Genomic DNA, 12,706 nt, shown 5'->3' with positions numbered 1-12,706 from the left:
TGATGACTGCTTCTATTTCTTTAGAGGAAATGGGACTGTTTAGATCGTTAATCTGATCCTGATTTAACTTTGGTACCTGATATCTGTCTAGGAATTTGTCCATTTCATCCAGGTTTTCCAGTTTTGTTGAGTATAGCCTTTTGTGGTAGGATTTGATGATGTTTTGGATTTCCTCAGGATCTGTTGTTATATCTCCCTTTTCATTTCTGATTTTGTTAATTAGAATACTGTGCCTGTGCCCTCTAGTGAGTCTGACTAAGGTTTTATCTATCTTGTTGATTTTCTTAAAGAACCAGCTCCTGGCTTGCCTGATTCTTTGAATAGTTCTTTTTGTTTCCACTTGGTTTATTTCAGCCCTAAGTTTCATTATTTCCTGCCTTCTACTCCTTTTGGGTGAATTTGCTTCCTTTAGTTCTAGGGCTTCTAGGTGTGCTGTCAGGTTGCTCGTATATGCTCTCTCTTGTTTCTTTTTGGAGGAACTCAGGGCTATGACTTTTCCTCTTAGGACTGCCTTCATTGTGTCCCATAAGTTTGGGTATGTTGTGACTTTATTTTCATTAAACTCTAAAAAGTCTTTAATTTCATTCTTTATTTCATCCTTGACCAAGTTATCATTGAGAAGAGTGTTGTTCAGTTTCCATGTGCATGTTGTCTTTCTATTGTTTATGCTGTTGGATTTTGATGTCTTATATATGCTTAAGATACACCCAGTGTGGCACACAATCTCCTTCTGTTGCTTGTGAATGTAGAGGTAGAACTCTTACTTTCTTCTCTAACACCTTGTCTATCTGAACAGAGCCATATTTCCTGCCTTGATGATAATGGACTAAACATCAGGAACAGTAATCTAGCCTCAATTAAACATTGGCTCTATACAAGTTGTCACAGTCATGGTATCTCTTTATCACAATATAACCCTAACTAAAACATTTTCTTTCACTGAAAATACATTATAGACAGTGGATCCAAATTCTGCCCCACTGTTAGCATGTGGAACATGTCACTTTGGAGATGATGCAGTCCAGTGCTGGACTTTAGGGAAGCACAGAGATACCACTCAAGGTGTGGAAGGATGCAGTCTAAGATGGGGAAGACCAAAGTTAGGGTTCCCTAACTTCCAGACATCTAGTCACTGCTAGAGTGTTGCACAGAAGAATTACAATGAAGGATCAAGGGTCCACGACCTTCGACAAGGCCAGGAATGGGGAAATGTAACTTGGGCTTAGCTCATCAATGATTGTCCTTAGCTTGGCGATGGCTTTCTAGAAGTCCAGAGAGGCCTTCTACAGAAGACTTAGGCTGTGGCTCTATAGGCGAAGTTCTTCTCCATGCTCCCCATGGAGGTTTTGATGGAAAAGATAGTCCACATTTATCCATACCATTTATTGACTTCATCGTGGAAAATGGATGCATACCAACTCCTCGGGACATTCCAGAGATTAAATACCTTTAGGAGGAAGGAATGTTTGGAAAGGGAAGCTTATTAGCATGGAGAACTCTGTTCTGGGCTTTGTGATTGCTGTGAGGAGTATGGACACATGTTCCTGGCCAGGAATCTAATAGGGAGCAGAGAGGCACCTGCTGTCTCAGGTGTGTACCCGAGTGCTGGGTCTCAGACCCACTCTATCTTACCAAGTTTCCTGGCATGGTCCACTGTTCCACAATAAGCAAAAGTGGGTGTTACAACTCCTTTGAGTCAGAACATCCTTAAGCAAGGACATTAAAGGAGACAAACCCTGTGCATTGAAAATATTTTAATTCTACCCATTGTATTTCCAGATTGAAGAACTCTGGCCATGGTAGTAACATGCATTCAAACTTGAACGTCATTTGCTAACCATATAGTTTGTAGAAAGGAAAAGGTTTGTACATTTGTTCTGTGTGAAGTCTGTAATGTAGAAAGCACAATTAAAGTAGATGTTTAAAGATTAATGGTGCATGTTGTGTCTCTAAGTCAACACATAAAATCCATTGCATTGGGAAGCCTGAGTTGTTAAGTGAGAAGTACTGATTTAAGTTACCTAACAATAATAATTATATCATATGTATTTTTGTCACAAATTCCCCACAGGCTTGCAAGCAGAGTTGCTTATTTAAAACAATATATCAACTGTATCATGTATATTTTCAGAAAGCATGTCTAAAATCCCATGGCGGATACATTAATAGCTTTGATAGTATTTGTAAGGTTTTTTTATTAACACATTTTTACCCATTTTGTGGTACCTGAGAAAGTAGCAAGTTTACAGCATGTTTTTTTTTTCTGAAAATGAAACAGATTATAAAGTAGTTTTTACATTTTAAATGTTATTACTTTTTGCAGTTTCATACATGTACACTTTGCATAGTGACTACTTTAACCCTTCACCTCCATATCAGCCCACACTACTCCACCTCCCCTCAACTTGTTCACATGCATTCATAGCTTTTCATTTTGTTTTGTAACCCACCTAAATTATTCAGAACAATCTTCCTGACCCTGAGTTTGAAACTATACATTGAAACCTGGTGGACTTAGTAATGGTTCACAACTTAAGACAGTGAGTTTTACCACACCCAGAATTGATCAACGGCCAGGAGGTGAGAGGTAAAGTCTAATAACCTGTGAGTAATTCCCTGTTTCTTGAAAAATTGTTGATGGGACCACTTTAAAATAGACCCTGGATAGGTAACTACAGTTGATGTGATTTATACTAATTGTATCCTGTATAGTAAATGTTATTTCATGGCCTTTTACTCTATATTCTGGTGTTCCATACTTGGCATTCCCTTTTAAAAGTATTTAGGAGTTTTATATTCAAGAATTTTATTTATTTTTATTTTTATACTATACATTTTATATTTATATTATATATTTTCTTTTATATTATATTTATTTTTATTTAAGAAATATATAGTTAAAAAACTAAAGTTTAACAATTGTAGTTTCTTAAAATAAGAGTAGGTTTTTCTTTTTTGATTTAAGTTTTACTGCATTATGATAAGAAAAGATATATAATTTCAATTTATCTGAATTTGTTAACATTTAAAAACATATTTTGAGTAAATAGACTTACATCACTTTCTTCTTTCCCTTTTGTACCCCATCTCCTTCTGGAGATCACTCTCCCCCCTTTTTTTTATCATATTCTTTAAAATTCATAAAATATTGTAACAATAAAAATGAGTATTATAAAAGTTGTTTGATATAAAACAAAAATCAATTGAACAATCTTATGTAGTTTGTCTACAGTAGCTGAAAATATGTTTTTCTCAATATAAATTTCAAACACTCCAAATATGTTAACTGTTTTATATTTTAAAATAATATATCACTATTAGTTTTTTAATGAACATAAATAGATAAAATCTTTTTGTTTGTTTGTTTGTTTTGTTTTTAGTAGAGCTTAAAATCTTGACTCTTATTTTGGTACAAACACAAAATAAGAACAGTTTTTGGACACTGGAGTTCATTGTAATAAGGCTGAATGTCCCTCACATAACCAAAGGATTTTACCTCCATAGTAGCTAAGCTAAGAGTTGACAGTCCTGCTGCGCCAAGGAATGAACTGTAGGCATGATTTTTGGATACAGATTTCCTGCTACAATCAAAGCTATTTGACTTGAGTGATTGTAGTCATTCTCAGCCTGCAGGGAACAGGTTACATTCATTTAAGAAATGGTGTATATTAAGATGGTCTATCCATGAAGTCATTCATCAACTCTTTCAATGAACAGTGGTTCTGCTTGGAGGGTGGCACAGATGTTAGGTGAGGGTAAGATTCTGGTTCATTGCCTGTGATGATTTTGAAAAGTATTAATCTCAGAACAAGAGTAACTTATCAAGTCCTCTCCTTCAAAATTGATACAAAAATTATAAATATCAAGCAAATCGTTCAGTCTCACTCTTTGCTGTTCTCTTACAAGCCACCCCCAAATTAATTGTCTACATTTCTTTTGGCTATATAAATAATTTTTGAAATATGTAAGCTGTTCTGAAAACCACAGTGTAGTATAAAAACATCAAATAAACAATCCTACTAATAGAGAGACTGAGATAGGAGAAGNATGATTTCAAGACCATTATGTGGCACACAGCAAGACGCTGTCATGTACAAACAAGTAGAAAGTGTATATGGATTGTACAATATTGTACCTATTTCTCCCATTACCAAATTAGAGAGACCATAGGATTACAGCTGACAAATTTCTAATTCATCATATTTTTTGAATTTGAATTGATTAGGATATGTTGGTAATATCGATTTTCATATTAAGAGATATTAAGGAAAAGTGATTGTTACTCCCTGTTAATTTTCTTGTTGGAGGTGGAATTATGTTTGTGTGGGTTTGTTGAAAGTTTACTTTCTTGCTTCTCCTAGGGTGTAGTTTCACGCCTGTGTTAGTATTTTCCATCTATTATCATTTGTAGGGCTGGGTTTGTGGAAAGCTATTATATAAATTTGGTTTTGTCATGGAATATCTTGTATTCTCCATCTATGGTAATTGAGAATTTTGCTGAGTATAGTAGCCTGGGCTGGCATTTNTGTTCTCTTAGGGTCAGTATGACATCTGCCCAGGATCTTCTAGCTTTCATAGTCTGTGGTGAGAAGTCTGGTGCAATTCTGATAGGTCTGCCTTTATATGTTACTTGACATTTTTCCCTTACTGCTTTTAAAATTCTTTGTTTTGTGCATTTGGTGTTTTGATTATTATGTGACAGGAGGAATTTCTTTTCTGGTCCAAAGTATTTAGAATTCTGTAGGCTTCTTGTATGTTCATGGGCATCTCTTTCTTTAGGTTATGGAAGGTTTCTTCTATAATTTTGTTGAAGAGATTTACTGGCCCTTTAAGTTGGGAATCTTCACTCTTTTCTATACCTATTATGGTCTTCTCCTTGTGTCCTGGATTTACTGGATGTTTTGGGTTAGGAGCTTTTTCATTTTTGTGTTTTCTTTGACTGGTGTGTCCCTGTTTTCTACACAGTATCTTCTGCACCTGAGATCCTCTTTCCTATCTCTTGTATTCTGTTGTTGATGCTTGCATCTATGACTCCTGATCTTTTTCCTAGGTTTTCTAAGTCCAGGGTTATCTCCCTTTCTGATTTCTTTATTGTTTCTAGTTCCATTTTTAGATCCTGGATGGTTTTGTTCCCTTCCTTTGCCTGTTTGTGTTTTCCTGTAACTCTTTAAGGACTTTCCTCTTTAAGGGCTTCTAGCTGTTTACCTGTGTTCTCCTGTATTTCTTTAAGGGAGTTATTTATGTCCTTCTAAATGTCCTTTATCATCCTCATGAGAAGTGATTTTAGATCTGAATCTTGCTTTTCCGGTTTGTTGGGGTATCCAGGACTTACTATGGTTGGAGAATTGGGTTCTGATGATGCCAAGTAACCTTGATTTCTGTTGTTTATGTTCTTATGCTTGCCTCCCAACATCTGGTTATCTCTAGTGATTCCTGTCCTGGCTATGTCTGACTGGCACCTATCCTTCCTGTGATTCTTGTTGTATCAGAACTTCTCTAAGTCAAGCTGTCTCTGTGATCCTGATTCTGTGATCCTGTGATCCTGAGATCCTGGGTGTGTCTGAGCTCCTGGGAGTCAAGATGCCTTTGGGATCTTGAGATGCTGGTGTGACCAAGCTCCTGGGATCCTGGGATCCTCTGATTTTGGGAATGTTAGAGCACTTGGGAGTGAAGCTGACTCTGGGTGTTGTAGGGATGGCTGTGGAGTTTGTTTCCAAGACCTGCTCAAAGCTAGACAGACCAGAGAACCAGTGCCACTGGTCTGGCAGAGTTCCTGCCTGCATTGATCCCTCTGGTCACAGTTACTCCTGGTGCTGGGGACAGATGTTGTGTCCTCCTTACCTCTGATCCTCTCAAGAGTGGATTTTTCAATTTAATATATCAAAAGGCGATGAAAACCTGAGATCGATTTTTAAGAAATTATAATCTATGCTTCACAGACAGAAAAAGTGTTAAATATCATTATGATTTAAAATTATTTCAAATTATATCCCTTATTTTTCACTATTTTTAAAGATCTTAGAGAACAATATTGGAGTCATTTCCTCTGTCATCATTTATTCATGATGAATTATCCATAACTATCTTTTAAGTTTTTTGCTGAATTAAAAAAATGGAATAAAAGAAATCAAACATTAGGTATTACAATTAGTGTTGTCATCACTTTGGGGGTTACTATCCTTTTCCAGTATATTTTTGGGATATATTTATTTTAGGGTAGAAATTCTTGGTTAAAAGTTAAAAGAACAAATGATATTTGATCTAGCCAACTTCTCAGAATTGGTGGCAGTATCATCAATGCACGAAACATTTGTTTTCCTGGAGCTTGTTAAACAGCCTATGATAAAATTTGTGAAGGAGAAATATGATATAGGAAAGTTGTAACTACAACTTATTTTGATTGAAGTAGAAAAGTTTTTGCAAGATAAGAATTATTTATATTTCCTTTTTGGGAGGAAAGGGTTTATTTGGCTTCCATATCACTGTTCACCATCCAAGAATTTTAAGATAGGAATTTAAACAGGGACCTGGAGGCAAGAGCTGATGCAGAGACCATGGAGGAGTGCTTGCTCCCTATGGCTTGCTCAGATTTCTTTCCTACAGAAAGCAGGACCACCAGCCTGGGTGGAACCTCACACAATAGGCTGGGCTCTATCCCATCAATAGGTAATTAAACAAATGCCCTACAGGCTTATCTACAGCCTGATCTTTTGGAAATATTGTCCTTGCCTCCTTTAACTGAAAATAGATTCGTTTTCTCACACAGTAAATCCTGAGTACACATTGTTTGTCTATTTTGAAATTCAGGTAGTGTTTTTCCATTCAATTTTTCAAAGTTCTTTAAATGTTAGAAATATAATTTGAAGTAATATTTGCAGATAATATTCCTGGTTTGTACTTTGCTTCTAATATCTTATTTTTGTTGTGCACAAGCTTTTCAAATACGAATAATCTCATTATTACCTTGTCCTTGTACTATTTCTATATTTTATTCATTGGAAATGTCGTTAGGTTTCCTAAAGAACCCGAGATGAAAATAAAGTTTCTGAATTTTATTAAGAAATCCTTGGACTTAAAACCAAGGACAAGAAGACATCTCAAATCACAAAGGAAATGATATTTGTTTTGACAGGGACCTTGATGGTTTATCATTTCAGTTCCTGGAGCATTAGAATCTGCTGTAATATTTGATACTGGCTACCTCCAATACCACTTGCTGTTTTTATTTTCTCCAATTTTTGTGGTTACACTGGATATTTTCTTTTACTTCAATACTTCATTCCATTTACTGAAATCAGTATTTTATTTACTACACAAATGATATCTCCATACTGCAAGTAATTGACATCTAAATGTACAGGTTGCTTCTCTGTATATTCTTTTTCCTTCACTCTTTTCAAGAACTTAACTCTCTTGTCCCTTAGTTTATCATAGTTTTGCTGAATGTATCACTGAAGTATTTGCTCGAAGTGTTCCCCTGTCTTCTGAATTTACTACAAAATTAGTAGCAAGTGAAAAAAGTTTCAACAAACCTAAATTTTTCTTTTTGTCCAGACATTTTCATGATTGCAGAAGTGACTTTTCGCCAGGCAGTAGTGGCACATGCCTTTAATCCCAGCAGTTGGGAGGCAGAGTCAGGCAGATTTCTAAGTTTGAGGCCAGCCTGGTCTACAGAGTGAGCTCCAGGACAACCAGGGTTATACAGAGAAATCCCGTCTCAAACAAAAAAAAAAGGTGACTTTTCATAAGAATCGAATCTGATTATGGTTATTTTAAATATAATAATATAGTAGGGTTTTAAAATTGATGATATTTCAATTTTATCATGCTTTTTCATATTAGAGAATTCCTCAATAAAGAGAAAATTTTCTTAATAATATGTTGATCATCCTAAAATGTAATTTGTAAAAGAAAGAAAAAATATAGTCTGCATTCCTTCCAAACTTTAAAATGTGCATATGTGCATTAAATTTAATTATGTTCTAAAGGTCACCAAATTTTTTTGGTTTTCATTATAAATTCTTGATTTAAACATATTTGAAATATTTAAGCCCCTTGCTGATTAATCAATTTTTAAAAGAGACATCAAATTGATGTTTTATAATATTAGTTGTATTTCATATATATGGTATTATTTTTGCACATATATCTGTGTACTGCAAATGTGCCTGTTGCTTGGGGAGGGGAGAAGAAGCCATTGGGTTCTATAGAACTGGAGTTTCAGAGAGTATGTTCTGGGAATCAAACATACATCCTCTGACAGCATGACAAGTGCTCTTAACTATTGAGTAATTCCCTGCATTTCCAAGTCACAGGTTTAGATTGCAACGTGTCTATAACAATGTTGACAACTTGCTTTCTTTCATGAAAGGATTTTCTTAAAATACCTGTCTCAAACTATGGATCTGGCTCTTCCCCAAGAAGCCTTTTTGCTTGTTTGTTTGTTCATAGGTCATACATAATTGTCCTATGTTAATATAGATGAAAATATTCTCTTAAATATGTCAAAAAGATCATCCACCAAAATCAAGTTGGCTTTATCCCAGAAATGCTGGGATTGCTCAACATATATAAATGAATAAACTTAATTTACTATATAAATACAAAGAAAAACAAAAACTACATTATCACTTCTAATACAGAAAAGGCATTTTACAAAATTCAAATCTCTTCATGATAAAACTTGTAGAAAGATAAAAGATTGAAGGGATATACTTCAATATAATAAAGACTGTTTACAAAAAGACCACCATCACCATAAACCTAAGTGGAACAATTCAGAAACTCAAAGCAATTTCACTAAAATCAAGAACAAGACAAGTTTGCAAACATTCTCCAAACCTATTCAATATACTAATTGAAGTCTTAGCTAGAAGAAGAAGACAAGGGGATACAAATTGGAAGGAAAAAAGTTAAAGTGTCTTTATTTGCAGATGATATGGAAGTATAAATAGGCAATACCAAAAACTTTGGCAGGAAACTTCTATAGCTGCCCATGGTATGGGGAGGTATTCTGCACAATACTATAAAAGAACTCTAACCATCACCCAGCTACGAACACTGTGAACCACAACAGTGAACTTTCTACAAGATACACTGGTACAACTGTGTCATAAACTTTGTGGGAGTAATCAGTTCTTCTCTGATTGGATTTAAGGTCTGTTATCCAAGATGGAATCTATTCTTGACACTGGTAAGCTGGCAAAGAACATGAGACTAGATAAGCCTTAGGCCTAGGAGAAACCCAAATACTATTGTGCTAAATGAAGATAACAATAAAATGACTTCTAAGAACACCCTTTTATACCCAGTGGTCAAAGTCTCACACAGCCATGTTTAGAGAACTTTCTTCCATGCAGGAGATGAGAACTAACACAAAGATCTTCAACTGGACACTGCCAAATTGAATGACTTTGGAACACTTAGTACCACATTGGGATGCCTTCATCAAACTTCCACTCAGACCTCAGGAATCTATTCAGAAGAGGTGGAAAGATTGTAAGAGCCAGAATGATTGGGTGACTCCAAGGAAACAGTGTTTACCAGACAACAGGAATGGACCAAAGCATATATGAACTCACATAGAGTGAGGTAACTCATACAGGCCCTATACATGTTCAAGACATGGATTCCAGTCTGGAGAGGAGGAAGTAGACATGGGTTTCAAGCTCCTAACCAAGAAGCTATCTTCAGTTTATAACTGCTTTTGAAGGAAAAACTAGTTGTCTCCTTGGAATCCTATTGGGTGTCTTAATCATACCTAGGGGTGTACCTACCACCCAGAAGTAGATGGCCAACACAAAATGAACTCAATGGTATATTTGTAGAACTTTTTTTTTGACCCATACTGCTTTGTTTTGTTTTCTTTTTTGTCTTTTGCATGTGATTATGTTTTCCAATTTTATTTTTTGTTTAATCATGTTTGTGTTTTGTCTTTGTTTTTGTTTTCTCTCTCTCTCTCTTTCTCTCTCTCTCTCTCTCTCTCTCTCTCTCTCTCTNNTGTGTGTGTGTGTGTGTGTGTGTGTGTGTGTGTGTGTGTGTGTGGAGTGGCTGTTTTATTGCTGTTTGATTTCTAAAATGAAAGAGAGAGAAAGAAATGGCAGGGAGTTGGGTGTGTGGATGGATGAGTGGTGAGGATGTAAGATATATTGAGGAAAGGCAAATCATGATCAGAATGTATTTTATGGAAAATATGCTATTTATTTTTTAAAAAGTAACTATGGAAAACTAAGGGGTTTGTAAGATGGTTCAGTGGGTAAATATACTCCTTTCATAGCTTAGCAATATATGTTAGATCTGTGAAAACAATGACATAGATGGAAAGGATCAGTTACTCCATTTATACTCTAACCTCTATACCCTGGCACATAAGCACCAGGACCAGCCTTCCTCTCTCCATAAAATAAATGTATGAATATACATTATAAAAATATAAATATTTCATTGAATTGTTCAAGAATATAAAAATGAAACTATTCTTATGAACATAGGTTCAAAGAATGCATGATTCAAATGGTCATTAATGCCACCAACAGTAGAAAATTTGAGCAAAATGCCAACTCAGCTAAAGTTATTCGATTTCATCATAAAGAAACAGTTTTATTTATTTTTATTTATTTTTATTTTTATTGGTTATTTTATTTATTTACATTTCAAATGTTATCCCCCCTTCCCATTTTCCCCTTCACAAACCCACTATCCCCTCCTCCTGCCCCCCTGCCTCTATGAGGATGCTACCCTACCTGCCTGCCCACTCCTGCCTATCCTAGGTCATCTAACCTCCACAAAACCAAAGGGTTCCACTCCCTAGATAAGGCAATCCTCTGTTACATATTTAGCTGTAGCCATGGTTACCCACTGTGTACTCTTGGGTTGGTAGTTTAGACCCTGGGAATTTCAGGTTGTCTGGTTGGTTGATAGTGTTATTCTTCCTATGAGATTGCAAACCCCTTCAGTTCCTACACTCCTTGCCATAACTTCCCCACTGGAGTCCCCATGTTTGGCTGTAACTATTGGAGACATAAGTGCTATGGAGGGAGCAAACCAAATTTACAGAGGAAAAAGTTATTGAGTAGAAAAGAAACAGAGGAAACGAGCACAAAAAGCACATTAGAAAAGCAGGAAGAAAAACACACCTCAGAGTGTTGCTAGCGTGGGAAAGAAAATGCAATGAAGATTTTTTTTCCATTTCTCTAATATTAATAGGTCTTAAATTCAAGTGGGAAATTATCAGAAAGTGTGGCAACAAAGGGAAGGGTTAAACACTAGAGCAAGTGACTCAAGACTCAGGAGAAATGAATTCAAAGACCATATAAAGCCAGCAGTTCAAAGTCTGCACAGAGGTAAGCCTGCAAGTGGCAATTATGTAACACTAAGCACTTTCCAGGAAAGCACACAGCAAGTACGGGAAGGGTTTTTTTCTATCTCAAAACTCAATTTTTTCACAGAAACTGATGCTGTCACTTACTGAGCAATATACCTGAAAAACAAAGCAACATGAAATAAAATGAAATAAAAGAAAACACTTGTGGTAGGCTTATTCTCCGATTTAGAATTCCCTCAATCTATTTCTTTGCTAGATTCCTCTATAGAGTCTTTGGTACAATCAATGCTCCTTAGTCCGGCATGAAGTACCTGAAAAATGACTGTACCTGGTATATTTGTGGTGACTTGTGGTTAGCTCAACTTGTCATGCTTATATATTTTCTATGCTTGGATCCATGCCAAGCATGTAAAATTATTGGGTCATCAAAACTTCTAGGTTCTTTCTAAAATGTATTATATATATTTTAAGATATGGGTAGGTGTGTATATGTCATGTATGGATATGTGTGTATACATACATGTGCACCAAGAAACCAGAAAGCTTGATTTCCCCTGGAGCTGGTGTTATAGACAGTTCTGAGCTGCCTGACATTGGTACATGGAATCTAACACATGTCCTTTGGAATGGAAACAAGTGTTCTCAATTTTTGAACTACATCTAAGGTCCCCAAATTTCCAAATTCTTATTTACTCACTGCTCCATGTGGGTCACTAACAAACCACTGTATTTCTTGTCTGATCTTCCTGTATGTCTTCTTGGAACTCTCAGTGAACGATTAACGTTCCTTTACCATTAATCTTCTTTACTAAGTATCTCTCCAATCTAGTATTCCTAATCTGCCTCAAACATTTTATCTCCAAAATCTCATTATTTTTCTTATTCTGACAACTGTTCTTTTGAGTATATATTCTTCCACATTATCTACCATTTCCTAACTTTTTATCTGTGTAACTTTTCTTAGGTTAATCTGTCAGTCAAATGACAGGATTGGGAGGAAAACGATGGACATAAAGTAGGTAAGATTATAGAGTAGCAACCTTCTAGAAGACAGAAGCAGGTCATAGGGGAGGTTTATTTAGAAGGCAAACATAACTGTGGGACCTATTAGATCCTCAAATAACAGATATGATCTGGAAATGTTGGAACTAGTTCATAAGTCTACAAAAGCCAACTGTTAAAATCTGAGGCATTTGCCAGTTTAGTAGGTTGATATGTAGATAGCTCTGAGCATAGTATGAGCCAGAACCCACTTTTTTCTTTGAAATCTCATTGTTAATATTTCCCAGAACACTACCAGGTATAAGGGAAGGGAGGAAAGAGAAATGAAATACAGAAGTCAAGTGTGGTGGTTCATACTTATATTCCTGTCATCCCAGCATT

The sequence above is a fragment of the Mus pahari genome, chromosome X (genome assembly GCF_900095145.1).
Source record: "Mus pahari chromosome X, PAHARI_EIJ_v1.1, whole genome shotgun sequence".
NCBI classification, from domain to species: domain Eukaryota; kingdom Metazoa; phylum Chordata; class Mammalia; order Rodentia; family Muridae; genus Mus; species Mus pahari.
Note: the sequence above shows the minus strand (reverse complement) of the source record.